The 25,099-nt window shown below is 45.2% G+C and overlaps 1 protein-coding gene across 1 annotated transcript in view; it reads left to right on the forward strand.

The window, feature by feature from the left end:
• The window catches only part of LOC127576521 (titin-like), a 380,637-nt gene that overhangs the window by 190,537 nt on the left and 165,001 nt on the right, over nucleotides 1–25,099 (forward strand). The window lies entirely within an intron of this gene.

Below are 25,099 nucleotides of genomic sequence, written 5' to 3' on the forward strand. Positions count from 1 at the left end.
CACCCGGGAGATGGACGGAAGTGAAGGAGAGGATGGGTGAAGACTTGGGACTCACGAGGAACAGGGATAAAGACATCTTCAGATGACGAAAGGTCCTGGGGCAGATTTGGAGAGTGGGGTTGAGTACTTGTGTTTGTACAATTGTTTGCCAACACAGGAGAAGAGGTCCATCAGTAAGTCCCAGGGTAAGTCAGGATGGAGCTTGGTACAAGCCTGTGAGCAATGGGGTGATGTGTAACCACCTGCTGGCAAGTTGTCCAACATTCTGCAGGACTCCTTATGCACCATTTGTGCTCAAGTTGTGCTCAACTTTTACTGATGCACCATAGAGAGCATCCTATCTGGATGTATCACAGCTTGGTACAGCAACTGTTCTGCCCAGGACTGCAAGAAACTGCAGAGAGTTGTGGACACAGCCCAGCGCATCACGGACACCAGCCTCTCCTCCTTGGACTCTATCTTTACCTCTCGCTGTCTTGGTGTAGCAGCCAGCATAATCAAAGACCCCACCCATCCAGGACATTCTCTCTTCTCTCCACTTCCATCGGGTGGAAGATACTGGAGCCTGAGGGTACGTACCACCAGGCTCAAGAACAGCTTCTACCCCACTGTGATAAGTCTATTGAACAGTTCCTTTATACAATGAGATGGACTATGACCTCACGATCTACCTTGAGTGACGTTGCACCTTACTGCACTGCACTTTCTCTATAGCTGTGACACTTTACTCTTTACTGTTACTGTTTTTACCTGTAGTACATCAATGCACTTTGTACTAACTCTACGTAACTGCACTGTGTAATGAATTTACGTGGAGGATTGGTTTGTAAGACAAGCTTTTCACTGCACCTCAGTACAAGTGACAATAATAAACCAATACCAATACCTTGACAAGGTGGTGGTGAGCTGCCTTCTCAAACCACTGCAATCCTTAAGGTGTGGGCATCCTTCTGGCTTTCCAGTCATTTATTACAACAGAATGGCTTATTGGGCCATTTCAGAGGGCAGTTCAGAGTCAAACACATCGCTGTGTGTCTAGAGTCACATGTTGGCCAGGACAGGTAAGGATGGCGGATTTCTTCCCTGACAGGAGGAAGATTTCCTCCCCTTACAACAATCGACAATGGTTTTCATGGTCATCCTTTAATTCCAGAATTGGAATTTGAATTTATCGCCATGTGCCATGGTGGGATTCGAACCCAGTTCCCCAGGACTTTGCCCCGGGTATCTAGATTATTAATCCAGTGATAATACCACTGCGCCACCCTCTCTCCGATGGAGACATCTGAGTTCCACTGGAGCAGCCATTGAGGAATGTAACTGGACTCCAGACAGTTGTTGAGCTCCAGCAACCCAGACAGGTGCACAGTACTCAGCCAGGGAGAGAACCAGTGCTAAAGCAGAGGTGCAGAGCACACCTGTGATGCCACCTCAAATGTTATCACTTTCTCTCTCCGCAATTGTTCTCAGACCTGCTGATCACCTTCCACAATTTCTCTTTTATTTCCAAAAGAGAAAAGCCTTTATTTTTAGATGTGGCGAGATCACCACTGATATAAAAGTTGCTGAGGTCGGTGTGAGAGCAGAATATTCAAGGTAAACATCAGATGAATAAAAGAGTCTATTCTCAGTAGACTCGCACTCAAGGCTACCCTCCCCACCGGATGAGGTGGAGATGTGTCAGTCACTGGGTTCTCTGCAGCAGAGATTTCCATGGACAGGGTGGCCAACAACACCACTGGCCAACCACCACTTGATGGTTGAACCTATAACAGTGTGGTTTACCTCACCATGACATCATCCTCACTACAACAATCAAAATTAAATCCTATATCATCAACTGTGAATGAAAATATATTCCATGATCAAATCCATATCAAATATCATTGACCAGCATTTCTGAGATCCTGCATTCCTGTTAAAACTGCTTGTGTCGGGTCTGATCCTGTTTGAAATCTGTGTGGGCTCCATGAGAAGTTAAATGTGTGTATGTGTCAGTGTAATCAATGAAAGTTCAATAAAGAAGATGCGGAAAGGTTTCGGCTGTCAGTGTTCCTTGTCGATATGTTTGGGCAGACAGTAAATGAGTGACTTGCACAAGGGGTGGGAGGTGTTGCCTGGTTGGGGGGAACAGGTGACCTTGGATCAATGGTTTCCGGTCTGTCTCTCACTGTATACATTTATAAATATTTATGTGCATATGTGTGTGTGTTATAGTTTCCACTGTCCAAAGGATAGAACATTCCTGATCAACCTGATAGGTCAACGGTTTAAAATATTCAAAGTTAATGGACAGGGAAAGGTATTTTGATCAACTTTGTGAAAGTATTTGGTGACGTCCTTCAGAAAGTGGAGAGATACAGAAAGAAGGGGCAATGGGTAGGCAGTTGCCTTCATGTTATTGGGGTGTTGTTGACCTTCATGAAACATCTGCAGGAAACTGACAGTCTGACTCTCTCTATTGTTTCAGAATCCTGCACAGACTTGACAGGAGAGGAGGGGAAGGAAGAACTGGGAGACTTGGATGGAGATGACAATGTACTGGCAGTTGCTGCCTTTGCCATTCTGTTCGTTATCAGTTTCCTCTACAGCACCTTCGTCACCGTCGTCAAGGTAACCAAATGACCAACAACAGGGATATCCCAAGAAGCCCACACTTTCACCTTCCATTTCTCACCACATTGCGTCCTCTGACTCTGGGATCCCAACTACAGCACAATCAACAGACGATGCAGTCTGGGGCCTTTCACATCCCCTGGGACTTTGAACCTTTCCTCTTTACTCCTGTCCTCTGGGCCTTGATACAGCAAAAGGTGACAGAATGTGACTGGGTATCTGGGGCAAGGAAATCAAACAAGAGTTGTATTTAGTGAACAACAGGGTACTCAGGACCCAAAACAGGAGCCCAACTGCGGGATCACTCTGAGGCCCCAAGTGGTATCCACAGTGTACTTTAGGGGTGACCTCAGAGGATAATGACAAACCACCTGTCCATGGGGGTCCATCTCCCAGAATGAGGACAGACTGTATGTTATTTGGTTTCCCTGTCCTTGCAGGTTATAGTCTGTGCTGCATCTCGGCACACACAATATCTTACTCTCCTGTCTATATTTCAGGTTCAGCAGTGACCAGCAGATACACGACCCACATTCAGTCAAGAAATCCCCGTGTGGCCTGCTGATGTTTGGAAATGGAGTCTCCCTCTCACTCACTCAGCAATCCCAGGCTACTGCACTGCAACTGCTCATTTCAGGATATAAACCTCAATGCACTGGGGATGCTGGAGGAGAAATAGGGGGACAGAGAGGGGTAGGTGGAAGGGAGGGACAGGAGAGGACGTCACAGTGGGTACATGTCAGGGTATGTGACACTGGAGGGAGAGGGATACAGGAGGGGGAGAGGAAGGCAGGGTTAATGTTTGGGAATGGGGAGCAGGCGATGGCAGTGTGAAGGAGGAGAGGGGATTGAGGATGGGGGTATTGATATTATGGAGCATGAAGGTGACCTGGGGAGGGGGGATGTGGTGGAGGGTGGGCTTGGGGTCTTGCTCTGTCACATTTTGTAAATCAGATGTTGTGGAAGTCATTGCCTGTCGCTTATTTTTCAGTTTTCCGCTGGAGTGTACGTCTTGATTTGAAATTAGATGAATTAAAAACAAAGAAAAGGAGGAAATGAAATGATTGGAGTTAATCAGACTGAGGGAAGCCATTCAGCCCATCTTAATTCTCTCACCACTGCAACAACCTCACCTGTCTCAAAATCCAACAAGAGGCAAATGCATCCCGGGACACATATCGGAGAGATTTCCAGCCTGCAATGTGTGAGTGCAGCCCCACCCTTACTGCTCATGGTCATAAGGGATTCCCACAGTGGGAATACTGGGGGGCTGCACCCTGAGAAAGATATCGAGGAAAACATGGAGACTCATTGGAGGAGTTTCTCAGAAGCCTGTTATACATCCCAGAGCCAGATATTGGTGGAATGTTTGACAATGTGTGTCTCAATCCCATATTTAAAGGTATTATCCTGCTCTCCACACTCCACACCCCATAAAGCTGTGGGGAGGGGAACTTCTCCACTGCAGTCACAGTCTCACTTCTGTGTCTCAGCTGAAAAGCGGCAACTCTCTCCCTCAGTTCTACAATGAACAGTCAGCCTGAAGTTTTGTTCTCAGGTCACTTAAGAAGGACTTAACTCAACAGAATCAGTGCCCTGGGAACAGAATTCACTGTGGGGACCAAAGTTAACCTCTTTGGTCCTCCCAATATTTAGATAAAGGAAACTCTGTGCATCCTGCAGTGTCCCAAATCAGAGGCAATGGAGGGGTTCAAACAAGTGCAGGTGACACAGAGCTGGATGTGGACCATGAACATGTTTTAATTGACGTTGGCAAGAGAGAACATCATGACAAAATATGCCAGTGCAGGAAAATACATCCAACACTGGGGTAAAACACACCAGGAGTAGAATACATGGACAGGTACTGGGTTAATGCAAACCAAGAATAGAATAGGATACAACAGATATTTGGGTGAGACACACCAGCACCTGATACGAGCAGAGTAAGTGCAAGGGGCAGACATTGGGGGAAGGCACCCAGGACCAGACATTGGAGGAAGACACCCCAGGAATGGACATTGGGGAAAACTCTGAAGGTCCAGACAGTGGTAAATACCCCCAGAACCAGATGTTGTGGTTAATTCTCAACCTCATGCATGAGGGAACACTACAGAGCTCGGGAATACGTGATCGGTCTTAGGGAAGGTTCTGATTCCCATGTATGAGAAGCAAGTTATACGACAAACACAGTTATTTGGGACAACCCCAGGATCAGATTCCCAAACTCACCTCTGACGGAATGCCCCAAGTTCAGACATTTGGCAAAATATACCTGGATCAGATTTGAGAGACTGCACCCAAAATTACATAGTTGGGGAGATTCCCAGTGCCAATACCCGGGAATGCAGAACAGGTAGTGAGGAACATGGCCCTGGTTCAGATACTGGGGGAATATATAGTAGCAACCAGTGATGGGTGAATATGACTTGGGACCAAATCTTGGGGAGATTACCTGTCCCAGGTATAAGCAGGTCTGACCAGTAAAATTTTTTGCAGAGTGATTCCCAATGCCATATCTGAGGGAATTCTACCCACATCCGGTTGTACAAAGGAAACAACTTGTCAATGGAATTTGCTTGGAAACAATTCAATACAATATCATGACATAACAATCAAAAAATAACTGTGAATCAGTCATGAAGCATTGTAACATTGAATTCATTACATTGCAGTTTAGTTAAAACTCACACCCAATCCTGTGGGATCCATCTATAAAAACAATCTAGTGGTGGATCAGTCATAACACAACATGACAGTGGGTGACATTTAGTTATTCATTCATGGGATGTGGATAAGACCAGCATTTCTTTCCCATCCCTAACTGCTCTTGAACCAGGTGGATTACTGGGCCATTTCACAGTGCAGTTAAGGATCAGCTACATTACTATGGGCCTGGACTCATGTACAGGCCAGACCAGGTAAAGTCACCAGATTTCCTTCCCTCTGTCAGTCATGTGTTCAGACACCAATCCATTTCTCAAACTCACAACTACTGACACAGGCCTTTAATTCCACAGACTTCATGAACTGACTTTAAACTCCCCAGCTGCTGTGCTGCTGTGATTTGAACTCACATATTCAGATCATGAACCCAGCTTCTCACTTCCATCCAGCAACTCAAACATTGTCCCAGTGTATCCCTACTGAATCATCAGGCAGAGAGACCAACAACACAGTCCAGTGTTTATATCCAGCAAAGAATACCCGTCCCATTCACATTGTCTGCCCTTCTACAACACCTTCATTCAATCTCCTTCCTTGTGCTCCCTCTTTCTCTCTCCTGCTCCATACATTCAGCTTCCTTCTGATTCCTCTGCCTTCCACTTCATGACACACTTCTCCCTTCTGTACCATTAGTCCTTTCCTTTCTCCTGCTTGATAACACATCTCTCCCCTTGTACTCTCTCTCTCTCTCGCTCTCGCGACACCATGACAACTTCCTTCCACAATTCACAGCAGCGTGGTGACAGCAGCCAACAAACAACGTGTATCACTCAGCAACCAGTCTCCCTCCCACCCTCCTGTTTCAGCCATCTCCAAACCCAGGATGTACAATAAATGAGGACCTGACCTTGCCACTGGCCTCTGCTCCCCTCCAGAAAGAGATGGCAGGTCAGCTCCCCACACTGGCCTGCCATCTCCTTCTTTACAATATTTTTATTGAATCCATGAAAAAAAAGAGTACATGCATCAAGAAAGAGAATAAAAATGCTACTGAATACATTGTATTAAATCATACTTAGATTACGATACTCTAAGTTAATAATCACAAGATCACAAGATCACAAGATAAGGGAGCAGAAGCAGGCCATTCGGCCCATCGAGTCTGCTCCAAGGAAAAGGGAAAAAGAAATGGAGTGGGAAAAAAAGAGAGAAAAAAAAAACTATTCTAATCCCATTTGCCAGCCTTATCCCCATATCCCTTGATACCCTGACTATTTAGATATCTGTCTATCTCCTCCTTGAATACCCCCACTGATCTGGCCTCCACTGCTGTGCGTGGCAAGGAGTTCCACAATTTCACCACCCTCTGGGTAAAGAAACTTCTCCTCATCTCTGTCTTGAAACTGTACCCTCTAATTCTAAGATTGTGCCCTCTGGTCCTGGACACGCCCACCAAGGGAAACAGCCTAGCCACATCTACTCTATCCTTACCTGTCAACATTTTAAATGTCGCTACGAGGTCCCCTCTCATCCTTCTGTACTCCAGCGAGTACAGTCCAAGAGCCGACAAACGCTCATCATACTTAAGCCCTTTCATTCCTGGAATCATTCTCGTAAATCTCCTCTGAACCCTCTCCAACGTCAGCACATCCTTCCTAAGATGCGGGGCCCAAAACTGCGCACAGTATTCCAAATGAGGCCTCACTAGCGCCCCGTAGAGCCTCATCAACACTTCCTTACTTTTATACACTATACCTCTCGAGATGAATGCCAACATAGCATTCGCTTTCTTAACCACCGATCCAACCTGGTGGTTAACTTTTAAGGTATCTTGTATGAGTACCCCCAAGTCCCTTTGTACTACCGCACTATCAATCTTCTCTCCTTCTAGATAATAATCTACCCGCTTATTTCTACTTCCAAAGTGTACAACTGCACATTTCTCAACATTGAATCTCATCTGCCATTTCCTTGCCCATTCTCCTAAACTGTCTAGGTCCCTCTGCATTCTTTCTATTTCCTCTATGCTCCCTACTCCTCCACTTATCTTGGTGTCATCCGCAAACTATAATCACATATAGAAGTTAGTTAATAAAGGAAAAAAAATTGAAATATTTTATTATAAAAAAATCTACTCCCACTACCAAAACCCGAAGCTGTTAGATGGAAAAAAAAACAAGGAAAAACCTTTAAAAACGTAACCGTGTCAGCCAACATCTGTGTTTTAGTCCCCAAATCAGAGATTTTGAATATAATTCCAAAAAGGTCCCCACAGGGTTTGAAAGTCTAGGTTAGATTCAAAAACTGAACAGCAAATCTCTGGATTCAAGTATGACATAACATCCCATAACCATTGAGCATGAGTAGGCAGAGTAACTTCATTTCATTTAAGCAATACAGCTCTCCTGGCTATAAGAGAAATAAAAGCCAGAATATGTAAATCAGAAGCCTTCAAAGTTATGTCTTTTTCTCCCACAATCCCAAATAGTGCAGTCAAAGGAATAAGTTTAAAATTTATTTTGAAAAGTACAGAAAAAGTATGAAGACCTCTGTCCAATATTTTTTAAGACTCTGACACGTCCAAAACATGTGAATTAAGGAAGCCACTCCGTTATTACATTTGTCACAGTAAGGAGAAATATCAGAATAAAAACAGGATAATTTAACTTTAGACCGGTGAACTCTATGGACCACTTTAAATTGAAGGAGAGAATGACGAGCACATAATGACGAAGTATTAACCAACTTGAAAATTTCATTCCAAGTTTCCTCAGAAACTGACATCTGTAAATCTTGTTCCCAAGCGTTTTTAATTTTATCTAGTGGCACCTTACTCATTCCTAGTAATCTGTCATAAATATTGGATATTGAGCCATCTTGAAAAGGTTCCAAATTAAAAATTACATCTAATAAATTCTTATCAGGACTCAAAGGAAAAGAATACAATTGAGATCGAAGAAAATCTCTAATTTGTAAGTATCTAAAAGAAAATGAGTTTTTGGTAAATTATACTTGGTAGGCAATTGTTCAAACGAAGAAAGGTTTCCTCCAACAAACAGATCTTGAAAACAAGTCATACCTAATTTGTCCCACTCTTTAAAAACTACATCAGTCATAGAAGGTTTAAAAAAGTAATTAAAGAAAATGGGACTGGACAGAGAAAAACTTAATAAACCAAAATATTTTCTAAATTGTAACCAAATCCTCAAATTATCTGTTAGTTTATTTAAAGATATTGGAAGTGAAGAACCAAGCAAAGAGATAATAGAAAAGTTTTTAACAGAATTAATTTCCGAAGAGACCCATACTGGACGAGCCTCTTGATTAATGTAATGTAACCAAAACGTAACATTTCGTATATTGACTGCCCAGTAATAAAATCTAAAATTAGGTAAGGCTAAACCTCCGTTCTCTTCAACCTTCTGAAGGTGAACTTTACTTAGTCTAGGATGTTTATTATTCCATATATAGGAAGAAATAATTGACTCAAGAGAGTCAAAGAAAGATTTAGGAATAAAAACAGGTAAAGCCTGAAATAGATATATAAATTTAGGTAAAATATTCATTTTAATAACATTAATTCGGCCAATCAATGATATAGAAAGGGGAGACCAACTTGATAAAATCCTTTTCACATAGTGCAGTAAGGTGAAAAAATTTTCTTTAAATAAATGCTTATAATTTTTAGTGATTGACACCCCCAGATAGGTAAAATGATTTCTTACAATTTTAAAAGGAATGTTAATATCAACTGTTACCGAGTTATTGAGAGGAAAAAGTTCACTCTTGTATGAGTTTAATTTGTAGCCTGAAAAATGGCTAAAGCGAGAAAGTAAAGAAAGCACAGCAGGTAAGGAGGCTTCAACATTAGATGCAAAAAGTAATAAATCATCAGCATATAAAGAAACTTTATGGTTAATACCTCTTCTGGAGATACCAAGGATATCTCTAGATTCTCAGAGAGAAATAGCTAAAGGTTCTAATGCAAAATCAAAGGGCAAAGCGCTCAAAGGACATCACTGTCTGGTTCCACGTTGAAGTTTAAAAGATTTAGAATTTTGAAAATTAGTAAGAACTCGAGCAGAAGGGGATAGATAAAGTACTTTAATCCATTGGATAAAATTGGGCCCAAAAGGTTTTAAATAAGTAATTCCATTCAATCCGATCAAAGGCCTTCTCAGCATCTAGAGATATCACACTTTCTGATATTTCCTTAGAGGGAGAATAGATAATATTCAAAAAATGACGAATATTAAAATGAGAATATCGATTTTTTATAAAACCAGTCTGATCATCGGATATAATTGAAGGTAAAATATTTTCCAATCTACGAGCTAGAACTTTAGATAAAATTTACTCTCTCTCTCTCTCTCTCTCTCTCTCGTAACACCATGACAACTTCCTTCCACAATTCACAGCAGCGTGGTGACAGCAGCCAACAAACAACGTGTGTTGCTCAGCAACCAGTCTCCCTCCCACCCTCATGTTTCAGTCATCTACAAACCCAGGATGTACAATAAATGAGGACCTTACCTTGCCACTGGCCTCTGCTCCCCTCCAGAAAGGTTGGCTCCCCACACTGGCCTGCCATCTCCTTCTTTCCCTCCGTGAGTAAGTGCTGCCAGTCCTCCAGTATATTTTACAAACTTCACTGCTCACAGATAACGGCTTTGTCTTCTGCTTCCTGTTTGTGTCTCTGCGTCTCTCCTCTCAGCCAATGGATCAGACAGTCTGTTTGTACAAAGTGCAGCCAGCTGGTCAGAGCCAGCTTCTGACCCTGTGCCCTGTGGGGTGGGAGGGAGAAAGGAGGCAGCAAATTTCTTTAAAAAATGCTTATAATTTTTAGTAATTGACACCCCCAGATAGGTAAAATGACTTCTTACAATTTTAAAAGGAAAGTTAACATCAACTGTTACCAAGTTATTGAGAGGAAAAAGTTCACTCTTGTATGAGTTTAATTTGTAGCCTGAAAAATGACTAAAGTGTGAAAGTAAATAAAGCATAGGAGGTAAGGAGGTGTTACGGACTCAGTGAAAGTCCCTTTAAGATAGAGAGTGTGTGTGTATGTGTGTGTGGGGCGTGCTTATGTCAATAGAAGATAAAGGACGTAATGACGTTGTTGAAGAGGTTAGAAGAAGAAGAAGGAGAGAGAGAGAGAGAAGGGAGAGAGACACCAGCCTGCTTGTTTTCTCTATCGATGGATGAGAAACAATAACTGTGTTTGCCACTGAAATCCATGTATGGAAGTTGGAAGTAATCCGGTGGAGTTCACTTTGTTGCTGACCTGTAGAAGGAAACAGGTATTTGTGTGTGGACGACCACGGTTCGGATGCTTTTCGGGGTGAGGAAGTCACTACCGAGTAAACACTGGAGTGTCGTTTGGGGTCCATCGTGGAACATTTGGATTTCGTATGTACTCTCTCTCTGTTTTTCTACATCTACATCTTATCTTCAGACAACGGTGGTTGTTGAAGAAGCCCTTGCTCATGTTTCACCTTATGGCTTGCGGAACTGAACTTTAAGAACCATTCCGGAAATGGGAGTTTTGGACTTTGTCACACACACACACGACGAGTTTAGTTTTGGGGTTAACGTTCAAGGTTTAACATTTTTGAATTCTAACATACTAACATTTTTTTACTTTTATTTTACGTATTATCATAAGTAGTGATTAATAAAATAGTTTTTAACACTGAATCATGCTCAGTGTGTTTCTTTTGTTGCTGGTTTGTGACAGAGGCTTCAACATTCGATATGAAAAGTAATAAGTCATCAGCATATAAAGAAACTTTATGGTTAATACCTCTTCTCTCCTTCCACCTTCTCCAACCTCCTTTCCAGACAGGTCGGGAGAAAAGCAAGGAAGGGCATTTGAGGGGAGGAGAAAGGGGAGGGGAAGGAGGGAGTGAGCACGGAGTGAGAGGGAGAGAAGGGGAAAGGAAGGAGTGTTGCAGGATGAGTCTCTGCCACCCTAAAGGCCAAGGTACCGACCCAATATCTGAATCCGGGCCACACTCCTCACCACCTGCTCTGCACTCTGTGTTACGGGCACTGGGAACCTCTCCCTGTATGTGAGTATGTGTCTCTAAAACCTGATCCAGGTATACAAAGACTGAAGTGGGGGGCATTCCCTCAGAGATGGACTGAGAATTGTCCCTTTTAGTCTCATCCTTGGGGTTTGCCCAAATGACTGATCATACCTGGATGGAGTTCTCTCATACATGGGAATCGATCCCTTATTCCCGAGTATTTGATGACAGATGACACTAACACAGCCGGTACCACATGGCAGTGAAGAAGGTTATCAAAAATTACAGTGGGATCTTAATCAGCTGGGTAAGTGGGCCGAGGAATGGCAAATGGAGTTTAATTCAGACAAGGATGTCTCTGAGCAGTTGCACAACATTCTCAAGGGGGAGGGGGAGTAGCCAGAAGTGGTTGTGCACATTGGCACAAATGACCAAAGAACCATAGAACAGTACAGCACAATACAGGCCCTTCGGCCTACCATGTTGTGCCGACCTTTAAACCGCACCTAAGACTATCTAACCCCTTCCTCCCACATATCCCCCGATTTGAAATTCCTCCATATGCTTATCTAACAATCCCTTGAACTTGACCAACGTATCAGCCTCCACCACCACCTCAGGCAGCGCATTCCATGCACCAACCACTCTCTGGGTGAAACACCTCCCTCTGATATCTCCCTTGAACTTCCCACCCATTACCTTAAAGCCATGCCCTCCTGTATTGAGCACTGGTGTCCCGGGAAAGAGGCGCTGGCTGTCCACTCTATCTATTCCTTTTAATATTTTGCACACCTCTACATGTCTCCCTTCATCCTCCTACTCTCCAACAAGTAGAGCCCCAGCTCCCTTAGTCTCTCCTCATAACCCATACTCTCCAATCCAGGCAGCATCCTGGTAAATCTCCTCTGCACCCTTTCCAACGCTTCCACATCCTTCCTATAATGAGGCAACCAGAACTGAACACAGTACTCCAAGTGTGGCCTAACCAGAGTTTTGTAGAGCTGCATCATTACCTCATGGCTCCATCTGTGAGGCAACTTTCAGCGATCTGTGGATATGAACCCCCAGATCACTCTACTTCTCTACACTCCCCAGAATCCTGCCATTAACCTTGTAGTCCGCCATGGAGTTCATCCTTCCAAAGTGTGCCACCTCACACTTCTCTGGATTGAACTCCATCTGCCACTTCTTAGCCCAGCTCTGCATCCTATCAATATCCCTCTGTAAGCTTCAACAGTCCTCCAGACTATCCACACCACCACTGACCTTTGTGTTGTCTGAAAACTTTCTAACCCACCCTTCCACCCCCTCATCCAAGTCATTAATAAATATGACGAAAAGTAGAGGTCCCAGGACCGATCCTTGTCGGACACCACTTGTCACAGCCCTCCAATCTGAATACACTCCCTCCACCACAACCCTCTGCTTTCTACAGGCAAGCCAATTCTGAATCCACACAGCCAAGCCTCCCTGGATCCCTTGCCCTCTGACCTTGAGGAAGCCTACCATGTAGAACCTTGTCAAATGCCTTACTAAAATCCATGTAGACTACATCTACTACACCACCCTCATCAATCTTCCTGGTCACCTCCTCAAAGAATCCTATCAGGCTTGTGAGGCAAGATCTTCCCTCCACAAAGGCATGCTGGCTATCCCTAATCAGTCCATGATTCTCTAAATGCTCATAGATCCTATCTCTTAGAATCCTTTCCAACAGCTTGCCCACCGCAGATGTAAGGCTCAATGGTCTGTAATTCCCTGGACTATCCCTACTACCTTTTTTGAACAAGGGGACAACATTTGCCACCCTCCAATCCTCCAGTACCATTCCCGTGGACAACGAGGACTCAAAGATCATAGCCAATGGTTCGGCAATCTCCTCCCTCACCTCACAAAGCTGCCTGGGGAATATTCCGTCAGGCCCCAGGGACTTATCTGTCCTAATGTTTTCTAACAGCTCCAACACATCCTCTATCTTGATATCTACATGCTCTAGAACATTACCCTTACCAACACTGTCCTCAACGTCATCAAGGCCCCTCTCCTTGGTGAATACTGAAGAGAAGTATTCATTGAGAACCTCACCCACTTCCACAGCTTCCAGGCACATCTTCCCACCTTTGTCTCTAATCGGACCTACCTTTACTCTCGTCATCCTTCTGCTCTTCATGTATGAGAAAAAAGCCTTGGGATTCTCCTTAACCCTTCTCGCCAAAGCCTTTTCATGTCCCCTTCTTGCTCTCCTCAGCCCCTTCTTAAGTTCCTTCCTTGCTCCTCAATATTCCTCATGAGCCCTATCTGATCCTTGCTGCTTACACCTTATGTATGCTGCCTTCTTCTTCTTAATTAGTTGTTCCACCTCTCTTGACACCCATGGTTCCCTCACCCTGCCATTCTTTCTCTGCCTCACCGGGACAAATTTATCCCTGACATCCTGCAAGAGATCCCTGAACACCGACCGCATCTCCATAGTACATTTCCCTTCAAAAAAGTCATCCCAATTTACATTCTCAAGTTCCAGCCTTATAGCCTCATAATTTGCCTTTCCCCAATTAAATATCTTCCCGTCCTCTTTGCTCCTATCCTTGTCCATGACAATGCTTAAGGTTAGGGAGCGGTGGTCACTGTCCCCCAAATGCTCACTCACCGAGAGATCTGTCACCTGACCCGGTTCATTACCTAGTACTAGATCTAATATAGTATTCCCTCTAGTCGGCCTGTCACCATACTGACACAGGCAGAAAAGGGGATGAGATCCTGTGGAGGGAATATGGGGAGTTAGGAAAGAGGGTAAAAAGCAGGAACTCGAGGGTAGCAATCTCTGGATTACTCCCTATGCCATGTGCTAGTGAGGGTAAGAATAGGAGGATATGGCAGATGAATGCTTGGTTGAAGAGTTGCTGCAGGGGGCAGAGATTCAGCTTTTTGGACCATTGGGATCTGTTCTGGGACAGAGGTGATCGAGATGAGAGGGACGGGTTGCACCTGAACTGGAAGGGGACCAATATCCTGGCGGGCTGTTTTGCAAGTGCCACTTGGGTGGGAGGGTTTAAATTCGATTGGCAGGGGTTTGGGATCCAAAGCAGCAGTGGGGCTGATGGGAGGCTGGAAGTTGAGACAGAATTCAATGCCAGTGAGGTCAGTCAACAAGACAAGCAGCAGCATGGCAGGGAGCAAGGAAAGACCGTTGGATTAAGCTGTATTTATTTCAGTGCAAGACGCCTGACAGGTAAAGTGGATGAACTCAGGGCCAAAGATCCTGTTTCTGTGTTCTGTGATTCTGTGCGAGATGCTGCAGTTTGGGAAGTCAAACCAGGGTTAGTCTTTCACAGTAAACGGCAGAGCCCTGGGGAGTGTTCATATTCTGCCTGGGTAGCCAACAACCTGGCAGCATAAACACTGAATTCTCCAACTTGCAGTAACTGCTCCCCCTGTCCCTTTTCACCCTCCTCCTGATTTACTTGCTCCCCATCACCGTGTCTCTTGCCCCTCTTCCACCCTCTCCGTCTGCCCATCACCCACACACCGGTTCCCCTCCCTCACTGCTCCCCTCTGCCCTCCCCACCGCCCTCTCTTTATTCCATACTCCACCCATCACCTCCCAGTTTCCGGCACTTTTACCACTCTTCCCTCCCCCATTTACTCATCACCCCCCTCACCTGGATCCACCCATCACCTGACAGCTCTTGCCCCACCCCTTCCCCCACCGCTTTATACTGTCCATCCCCCCTCTATCTTTCAGTCCAATGAAGGGTCTTGACCCAAAATGTCAACTCACCATTTCCACTCAAGATGGAGCTTATTCCCGGCACAGTGGCGTTGTCATCCCAAAATTAATTTTCCCCTTCTGTCGGCTGTAAGTAACACAGTGCCACGAGGTCGATTCGAACAAATACCTTTATTAGCAGTGCACCGCTAGGAGAATTCTCTTCAGCACTCACTAAGAGTCACTTCCCAAATTCTGCCCGCACAAAGGGCAGACAGACATTTATACAGGAATTGTCACGCACATTCCATGCATACGGCGCCGCGAGTTTCGGTCAAGCTATAGAGATCCCGAGACAGCTATCACACCTCTTCTCTTAATATAATTGAGTTATAATCAAGGCTTTCAAAGGCAGGTATGACCCTTCATTGTTTAGACCAAGCCTCCACCTCGATGTTAATTACACCCAGTATCGCCACCGTCTGACATAACGGAATGGTCCATTACCCGAAACAAAGGCAGTTAACATACTTAACATTCCAACCTAACTAGTGGGTCAGCAGCTTGCTAGTCCTTGCTAGAGAAATATAAATGCATATATATATATATCTTTTTTGTTTACCAGTTATGGGTATGGTTGCAATTCTTAACCCTTCACTTCCTCAGCGTTTGAGGAAGAGAAGCCTCCATTCATTCCCATTGGCAGAAGATTATAACTTGCATTAATTATCTTTTTTTAAATCACAACCAGTGACCGTCAGGTGTTAAATTCGCTCCCACGAGTTCCCTGAGGCGTCCGATCCGCACGTGGAGCGGAAAGAATAATTTCAACAGGAATCCCCGACAAACGTCACCCTCTGGCACAGACGCAAACCTGCAGCGCTTTTTGTTCCTGAAGTTTAAACGATGTTTTCTCTGTTTAAACATAACACCTTTCCCCTTTCCTATTTTGTAGCTTGGATCAAACATCCACTTTTATCTTGTGAACCGACTGGACCTTTCTGTGAAATTCTCTTGCCGTTCAACCCCGTCACAACTGGAATATCATGACCAATGGTAGGTCAAGCCGCATGACGGCATTGTCCTCCAACCAATGGTGCCAAGCAGGAGGGGTGGGATGGTGCGGATCTCCAACCAATAGCGGCAAGCGGACTGTGTGTTCCTCCAACCAATGGTGAAAGGCCGGCGGGAGGACCCCGTGGTCCTCCAACCAGTGACAGAGGCCCCTTCCTCTGGTGGTTCCCCTTCTCCCCCTGCCTTGTACTGAGAGTTGGTGGTGGAAAGAGCCTTTGCATGTTTGACATCCCTAAACTCTAGGAAGTGTCACATTGCTGTATGAAGGACAATTTCCATTCCAGGTGCATTTTACTTTTCTGCGACATGGATAAGCTCACCAATCCAGGAAGCTGCTTTGCTCCAGAATGCTTCAGCCGCAGTGTAATGTTAAATTGTACTGAATGCTGTGCCCAGCGATTGGGATTTGGAAATATTTATTTCGTAGATCAGTATAGCACAGGAAGAAGCCCTTTGGCCCACCATGTCGTATCAAAGTAATTCAGCTAATGCCACCTCATTCCTTCTGCCTGAAAATGGTCCAAATCCCTTCATTCTCTGCATATTCATGTGCCTGTCTAAGATTCTCTTAAACGCCTCTGTCGGATCTGCCTCCAGCACCATCCCTGGCAGCGCATTCCAGGCACCCACCACTCTCTGTGTAAAGGAAACCTTGCCCCCCCCCCACCCCACATCTCCTTTGAACTTTCCCCCTCACCTTAAATGCATTCCCTCTCGACGTTATGACCTGCAGACCAGCGGCCATTCATCACAGTTTGACAATTCAGGCAGGTCATTTAAGATGACAGGCGTGAAGCACAGCCAATTACACGATGGGCTGTGACTCCTGAAATGCGACGGGGAGATGCACAGCGACACCTCATTGAAAAAGGTGCCTGTCATCTATCTTTCGTGTCATATAGAGTACTACAGCACAGAAACAGGCCCTTCGGTCCATCCATTCCACGCCAGCCTGATCTTCTGCCTAGTCCCCTCCACCTGCACCCGGACCATATCCCTCCAAACCCGCCCCCCATCCATGTAGCTATCCAAACCTCTCTTAAATGTTACAATTGAAACTGCATCTACCACTTCTGCTGGCAGCTCTTCAACACTTGCACCACCCTCTGAGTGAAGACATTCCCCCTCAGATTCCTTAAATGTTTCACCTTTCACCCTAAACCTATGTCCTCTAGTTCTAGTCTCACCCAACCTTAGGGGAAAAAGGCCTGTATGTATTCATCCTATCCATACCCTCTATAAGATCTGCCCTCATTCTCCTGCGCTCCAGGGAATAAAGTCCAAATCAATTTGACCTCTTCCTTTAACTCAGATCCTCAAGTACCGGCAATACCCCTGCAAATGTTCTTTGCATTTTTTTCAAGCTTATTGATATTTTTCCAGTTGGTTGGTGACCAGAACTGCGCACAATACTCCAAATTTGGCCTCACCAACGGTTTGTACAACTTCAACATAACATCCCAACTCCTGTACTCTATGCCCTGATTTATGAAGGCCAAAGTGCCAAAAGCTCTCTTTATGACCCTACCTACCTGTGACGCCACTTTCAAGGAACTATGGATCTGTATTCCCAGGTCCCTTTGTTCTACCCCACACCTCAGAGTCCAATCATTCACTATACAAGTTTTACCCTAGTTTGTCCTCCCAAAGTGCAACATCTCACACTTGTCTGCATTAAATTCCATCTGCCGTTTTTCAGCCCATTTTCCTAGCCAGTGAAGATCATGCTGCAACTTTGATAGGCTTTCTCACCATAGATTATGCCCCCAATCTTAGTGTAATCCACAACTTTGCTCAACCAGTTTACCACATTGTCACCTAAATCATTATTATAGATGCTAAACAAGAACGGACCCAGCACGGATCACTGCAGCACACCACTGGTCACGGGCCTCCAGTCAGAGAGACAACTATCTCCTACCGCTCTCTGGCTTCTCCCACTCAGCCAATGTTGAATCCAATTGGCTACCTCATCCTGAATGCCAAGTGACTTAACCTCCTGGAGCAGCCTCCTATGAAGGACTTTGTCAAAGGCCTTGCTAAAGTCCATGTAGACAACGTCCACTGCCTTTTCTTCATCGACCTTCTTGGTAACCTTCTCGAGGAACTCTGTAAGATTGGTTAGACATGATCTACCACACACAAAGCCATGTTGACTATTCCCAATCAGGCCCCATCTTTCCAAATACTTGTATATCCTGTCCCTTGGAATACCTTCCAATAATTTACCCACGGCTGACCTTAGGCTCACTGGCCTATAAATTCCTGGCTTATTCTTGCAGCCTTTCTTGAACAATGGAACAACTTGAGCAATCCTCCAGTCTTCCGGCGTCTCACCAGTGGCTATGGATGTTTTAAAATATCTCTGCCAGGGCCCCTGCAATTTCTGCACTCGCCTCCCACAAGGTCCGTGGCGACACCTTGTCTGGCCCGAGGAATTTATCCATCTTCATTCGCCTCAAGACAGCCAGCACGTCCTCTTCCGGATCCCGATATGGTCCATGACCTCACTACCCTTGTGCCTCAGTTCTATATTCTCTGTCTGTCTCCAGAGCAAATATGGATGCATCTCTCCCATCTCTTTTGCATTGATGACCATACTGATCTTCAAGAGGACCAATTTTGTCCCTTGCTACCCTTTTGCTCTTAAAATAGCTATAGAAACCCTTGGGGTTCTCTTTCACCTTGTCTGCCAGAGCAACCTCATGTCCTCTTTTTGCCTTCCTGGTTTCTCTCTTAAGTGTTCTCTTGCAATTCATAAAATCCTCAAGCACCTCATTTGATCCTAACAGCCTAAACCTGATATGCACCTCTTTTTTCTTTAGTAGGGCCTCAATATCCCTCGATAACCAAGGTCCCCTGAACCTGTTAGCTTTGCCTTTTATTCTAACAGGAACATACAGATTCTGTAATCTCAGTATTTCTCTTTTGAAAGACTCCCACTTGCCAAGCATCTCTTAGCCGGAAAACAACCCAATCCACACCTGCCACATTCCTTCTGATGCCATCAAAGTTGACCTTACTCACTCCAATTTAGAATCTCAAGCCAAGGACCAGTCCTATCCTTTTTCATAATTATCTTGAAACTAATGGAATTATGATCACTTGATCCAAAGTGTTCTCCTACACACACTTTTGTCACCTGCCCTCTCTCGTTCCGCGAGAGGAGATCCAGTATGCCGCTCTCTCCAGTTGGGACCTCTACATATTGATTGAGGAAACCTTCCTCAACACATTTGACAAACTATCCCATCCAATCCCTTTACAGTATGGGAGTCCCAGTCAATATGTGGAAAGATAAAATCACCTACTACCTGACTTTTCTTATTTTTTTTTCACCCTCTGTCTGTAACCTCCCACTCTCCCTCCCCTGCCCAAGCCGTGCTCCCTGTTTCTCCATGTACAGAGAGGAGGAATGGTGCTGGGGCCGGTTGTGGAGGAGCTGCTGTGGGATTGTGGGGAGGTCAGTTCTCAGGAGGAGCTGGGCTGGTCATCCCTGGAGGAGGGTCCCTGGCAGGGGAGTCACACACAGAGACTAACCCTCAGTGGGGTGGGGGAGAGTTGGCCTCACTCATCAACCAGTGCTAAGGCCCCAATATCCCTGTCAGGTTCCAAGGAGACATTAAACCCGGGCACTAGAGGGACACAGGAGCCTCAGATGAAGGAAACGGCCTTTATTACTTCATGAAACCTGGTGTTACAGCCTCGTCTCATGGACGGTCTCGTAGTCCGTAGGACAGTGTATGCACCCCATCTCTCTGACCTCCGATTTCCGGAAACTCTAACTGCTGACCCCTTACCTTGGCAGCAGCCCTCGACCCACCTCCCCTGACCTTGGATCAGAGACATACCTGCTGACCACATTACTTGACCTCCTGACCTCGGCTTGCCACATGGGGTCAGAATATTGTGAGCGCAGGTCGCCCAGCATCATTGCACCCACTGACTCCATCCCCACTGATCCCTGACCTTCCACATCACCTGACACCTGACCTCGGCGACGGCATGGAGACAATACCCACCAAGAAAGGAGAGGAAGCAACGGCTGTAATCATTGACCTTGACCTCTGACTGCGAGGTCAGGAGAACAGGTCCCTGAGGGCAGCCCACAGCTTGGGGAAGTGGTAGCCGCACTTCAGGGTCTGCTCGGGGACCACCCACTCCCCCCTCCAGCAGCATCACCCAATGCTCAGCACCCAGCAGGACCCAAACCAGAGCCCCAGGCACATGGAGGGCGGACGGACACCCTAGGATGTCTGCCAGCGCCCCCACAAACTCCCTGTTCAGGACCCCTGTTACGGACTAGGTTACTATTGGTGAATGTCCCTTTAAGACAGAGCATAGTAGTGCGTGTGTGCGTGTGTGTGGGGCATGGTTACAACAACAGAAAATAAAGGACGTAATGACATTTTTGGAGCAGACAGTTGGAATCAGTCAGGAGAGAGAGTGAGAGAGAGCGAGAGAGAGCGAGACCAGCATGCTCCTCTCTATCGATGGATGAAAAACAGTAACTGTGTCTGTCACTACAATCCACCTATGGATCTTTGGAATAATCTGGTGGAGTCCACTTTGTCATTAACCTGTAGAGGGAAACAGGTATTTGTGTGGACGGCCACATCTCGGATGCCTTTCGGGGTGGCAGATGCTTCGGAACAAAGCAGTGGAGTTCACTTTGTTGTTGACCTGTAGAAGAAAACAGGTATTTGTGTGGACGGCCATGATTTGAATGCTTTTCGGGGTGAGGCAGATGCGGTGGAGTAGTCACTGCTAAGTAGACACTGAGGTATGGTATGGGTTCCGTCGTGGAACATTTGGATTTCATAATTACTCTCTATTTTCTCTCCAGTCAACGGTGGTTGCTGAAGAAACCTTTGCTCACGTTTCACCTTACGGCTTGCTGAACTGAACTTTGAGAACTATTCCTGGACTTGGAGTTTGGGAATTTGCCACACACACACACTTCGAGTTTAGTTTTGGGGGTTAATGTTTAAGATCTAACATTTTTACTTCTAACATTCTAACATTTTTACTTTTATTTTTCTTATTATCATAAGTAGTTATTAATAAAATAGTTTTTAACACTTATCCATGACTCGATGTGTTTCTTTTGTTGCTGGTTTGTAACACCCCGCACACTCAGTCACCCTCCAGAGCGTGCAGCAGGATCCCGGTCAGGTCATCGACATGGATCCAAGGGAATGCCTGTTGACCGGATCCCACGGAACCTCCCAGGCCCAACCAGAAGGGGCACAGCATCTGCTTCACTGCTCCTCTGTCCTTCCCCAGGACCACCCCTGGGCGACAGAGGGAGGGAGTTAGAGGGGCAATGTACAGAAAAGCTGTAATCACTGTGATGAGCTTATACTACAAGCCTCCCGTTAGCCACTGGGTGATAGAGGAACAGATATGTAGACAGATTATGGAAAGACAACACAGTTGTCGTAGTGGGTGACATTCACTTTCTCAATATTGACTGGAATTTCCTTAGTGTAAGAGGCTGAGATGGGGAGATGCATCCAAGAGGTTTTCTTCAAACAGTGCATGGATAGCTGAATTCAAGGGTGGACCATACTGGACCTTGTTTTGGGAAATGAGCCTGGCCACGTCACTGGCCTATCAGTGGGAGAGCATTCTGAGAACAGTGATCACAACTCCTTAAATTTTAAGATAGTTATGAATAAGGACAAGTTTGGATCTTGTGGGAAAGTAATAAATTGGGTGCTGACAAATTCCAACATTATTTGACAGGAGCTAACGGGGTTAATTGGGAGCGCAGTTGTCGGGTGTCTACATCTGACATCTGCGATGTTTGAAGAGCAGCTGACCAGAGTTCAGGACTGGTACATTCCAGTAAGGAGGAAGGACAAAGATGGCAAGGGAAGGAAACCTTGGATGATGAGAGAGGTTATCAACTTCGTCAAAAAGAAACAGGAAGCATCTGTAAAGTATAGGGAGCTAAAATCAGACAGGGCACGTGAGGAATATAATAATCGCAGGAAAGAGCTCAAGCAGGGGACTAGGAAGGCCAAAAGGGGCCATGAAATGCCCTTGGCAAGTAGGATTAAAGGCATTTTACACTTCCATTAAAAGCAAGAGGATAATTAGGAAGCGGGTGGGATCAACTCAAGAATAAAGGAGGGAATTTATGCTTGGAGTCAGAGGATGTCAGCGAGGTACTAAATAAGTACTTTGTCTCACTATTCACCCAGGAGAAGGACATGGAGGATAGCAAGATTAGGTATTGGTATATTATTGTCACTTGTACCGAGGTACAGTGAAAAGCTTGTCTTACAAACCGATCGTACAGCTCAATTCATTACACAGTGCAGTTACATTGAGTCAGTACAGGGTGCATTGATGTAGTACAGGTTAAAAACAGTAACAGTACAGAGTAAAGTGTCACAGCTACAGAGAAAGTGCAGTGCAATAAGGTGCAAGGTCACAAGGTAGATCGTGAAGTCACAGTCCATCTCATTGTGTAAGGGAACCATTCAATAGTCTTATCACAGTGGGGTAGAAGCTGTCCTTAAGTCTGGTGGCACATGCCCTCAGGCTCCTGTATCTTCTACCCGATGGAAGAGGAGAAAAGAGAGAATGTCCCAGATTATGCTGGCTGCTTCACCAAGACAATGAGAGGTAAAGACAGAGTCCAAGGAGGGGAGGCTGGTGTCCGTGATGTGCTGGGGTGAGGCATTCAAATACACGAGGGCATTATGAGATGAAGGAGGTGGTGGCACTGGGTCTTTTGAGGAACATTAAGTTGCATAAGTTCCCAGGACCTGATGGAAAATGTCCTGGGCTTTTGAAAGAGGCAAGAAAGGAGATTGCAGGGGCCTTGATAAAGATCTTTGCATCTTCACTAGCAACAGGTGAGGTACCAAACAAATGAAAAGTAGCCAATGTTGTTCCTTTGTTCAAGAAGGAAAATAGGGAAATCTAGGAAATAGGCCAGTGAGCCTCACATTAGTGGTAGGGATGCCACCAGAGAGGATTCTTAGCGATAGGGTTTACCTGTGGTGATTTACGATAGGAATTACAACAGGTGACGATTGTTATTGATGAGAGTCGGACAATGGATGTTGTCTACATGCACTTTAGTAAGGCATTTGACCGATTCACTCATGGTAGGCTGATCCAGAAGATTCAGATGCATGGGATCCATGGTGACTTGAGAGTTTGGATTCAGAATTGGCTTGCCCATACAAGACAGAGAATGGTGGTGGAAGGGTGTTATTCCGGTTGGAAGTCGGTGACCAGTGGTTAGCCGCAGGGATCATTGCTGGGGCCTCTGTTATTCATGATGTATAGAAATGACTGAGATGAAAATGGAGATGGGTGGGATAGTAAGTTTGCAGACAACACAAAGTTTATGCAGTTGTGGACAGCGTAGAGGACTGTCAAAGGATACTGCGGGATATTAATCAGTTACAGATATGGGTGGAGAAATGGCAGATAGAGTTTCATCTGGATAAGTGTGAGGCATTGCACTTTGGGAGATCAAACATAAAGGGAAAGTGTACAGTTAATGGCAGAACTCTTAAAAGCATTGATGTACAGAGGTATCTTGGGGTTCAAGTCTATAGGTCCCTGAAAGAGGCCAAGCAAGTAGATAGAGTGGTAATGAAGGCATATGGATGCTTGCCTTCATTGCTCCTGGCATTGAGTATAAGAGTGAGGAAGTCACGTTGCGGTTATATAAAACTTTAGTTAGGCTGCACTTGGGGTATTGTGTGCAATTCTGTTTGCACCATTGCAGGGAGGATGTGGAGGCTCTGGTTCAGAAGTGATTTACCAGGATGCAACCTGAATTAAGAGGGTATGCATTACAAGGAGAGGTTGGACAAACTTGGGTTGTTTTCTCTGAAGCGTTGGAGGTTGAGGGGAGACCTGGCACAACTTTATAAAATTAACAGAGAGTAGGCAGTCAGAATCTTTTTATCAGGGGAGGAATGGCAAGTACTAAAGGACAGACATTTGAGGTGAGAAGGGAAAAGTATTAAGAAGGTGTGTGGGGCAAGCTTTTTTTTGAAAAACACAATGGACTTTAGGTGTGTGGAATGGACTGCCAGAGGTAGTGGTGGAAGCAGATGCAACAGTGGCATTTAAGAGGCTGTTAGATAGACATATGAATTTACAGGGAATGGAGGGATATGCATCATGTGGAGACAGAAGAGATTTCGTTTAATTTGGCATTGTGTTCAGTACAGACATCATGGGCTGAAGGCCCTATTGCAGTGCTGTACTGTTCTGTGTTGAGAGAGTGAGAGAGAAAGAAAATTTGGGTGCAGAGGAGTGAGTCGGTGAATGCAAAACAAAACTGTGCCTTCTATGATCGTTTTTCCTTATTATCTGTCAAATCCAGCACTGAGAAAGTCATTAGTTCCAGGGCTGAAATCAAAGGAACTCTCGGAACTAACGATCTTTATTCGATTCAATGCTACCAGCACAACAGTGAATAATGACAAACGTGGAAGACTGGCAGTCTGGTACAGGGATGATCCAGGCGTGGCTGAAGTGATGGGAATTTTAGCTCCTCCCCTCCCTAGCATACTTCCAGCTGATGTTCAATCACTCGAAAACAGGCTTGGAGCTCAGAGTAAGGCTGCAATTCCAAAGGGAGACCTGGAACTGGTGTATTCTTTGTTTCACTGAAACTAGCTCATCCACAACTCACCTGACCCTGCTGTACAGCTTGAGGGTTTCCTCTAATTATCTCAGTATGGTATCCTCAGGCAAGGCAAAAACTGGCAATATCTGTTTGATGATCAACGCTTCGTGGTGCATTGATGTGACGGTCTCAGCTCAATTCTGCTCCTCTGACCTGGAATATCTTCATAAAATGCCAACCATTTTACCTAAAAAGGCAATTCACCTCTTACATCTTGACGGCGGTCTACATTCCACATCAAGTAATTGCCAAGGTGCTGCTGGACAGACTATATTCGCCCATCAACTCTCTTGAGATGGCAAACCCTGATGCCCGTTTCATTATTGCCGATGACTTTGA

This window comes from Pristis pectinata, chromosome 12, assembly GCF_009764475.1.
Source record: "Pristis pectinata isolate sPriPec2 chromosome 12, sPriPec2.1.pri, whole genome shotgun sequence".
Classification (NCBI taxonomy): Eukaryota; Metazoa; Chordata; class Chondrichthyes; order Rhinopristiformes; family Pristidae; genus Pristis; species Pristis pectinata.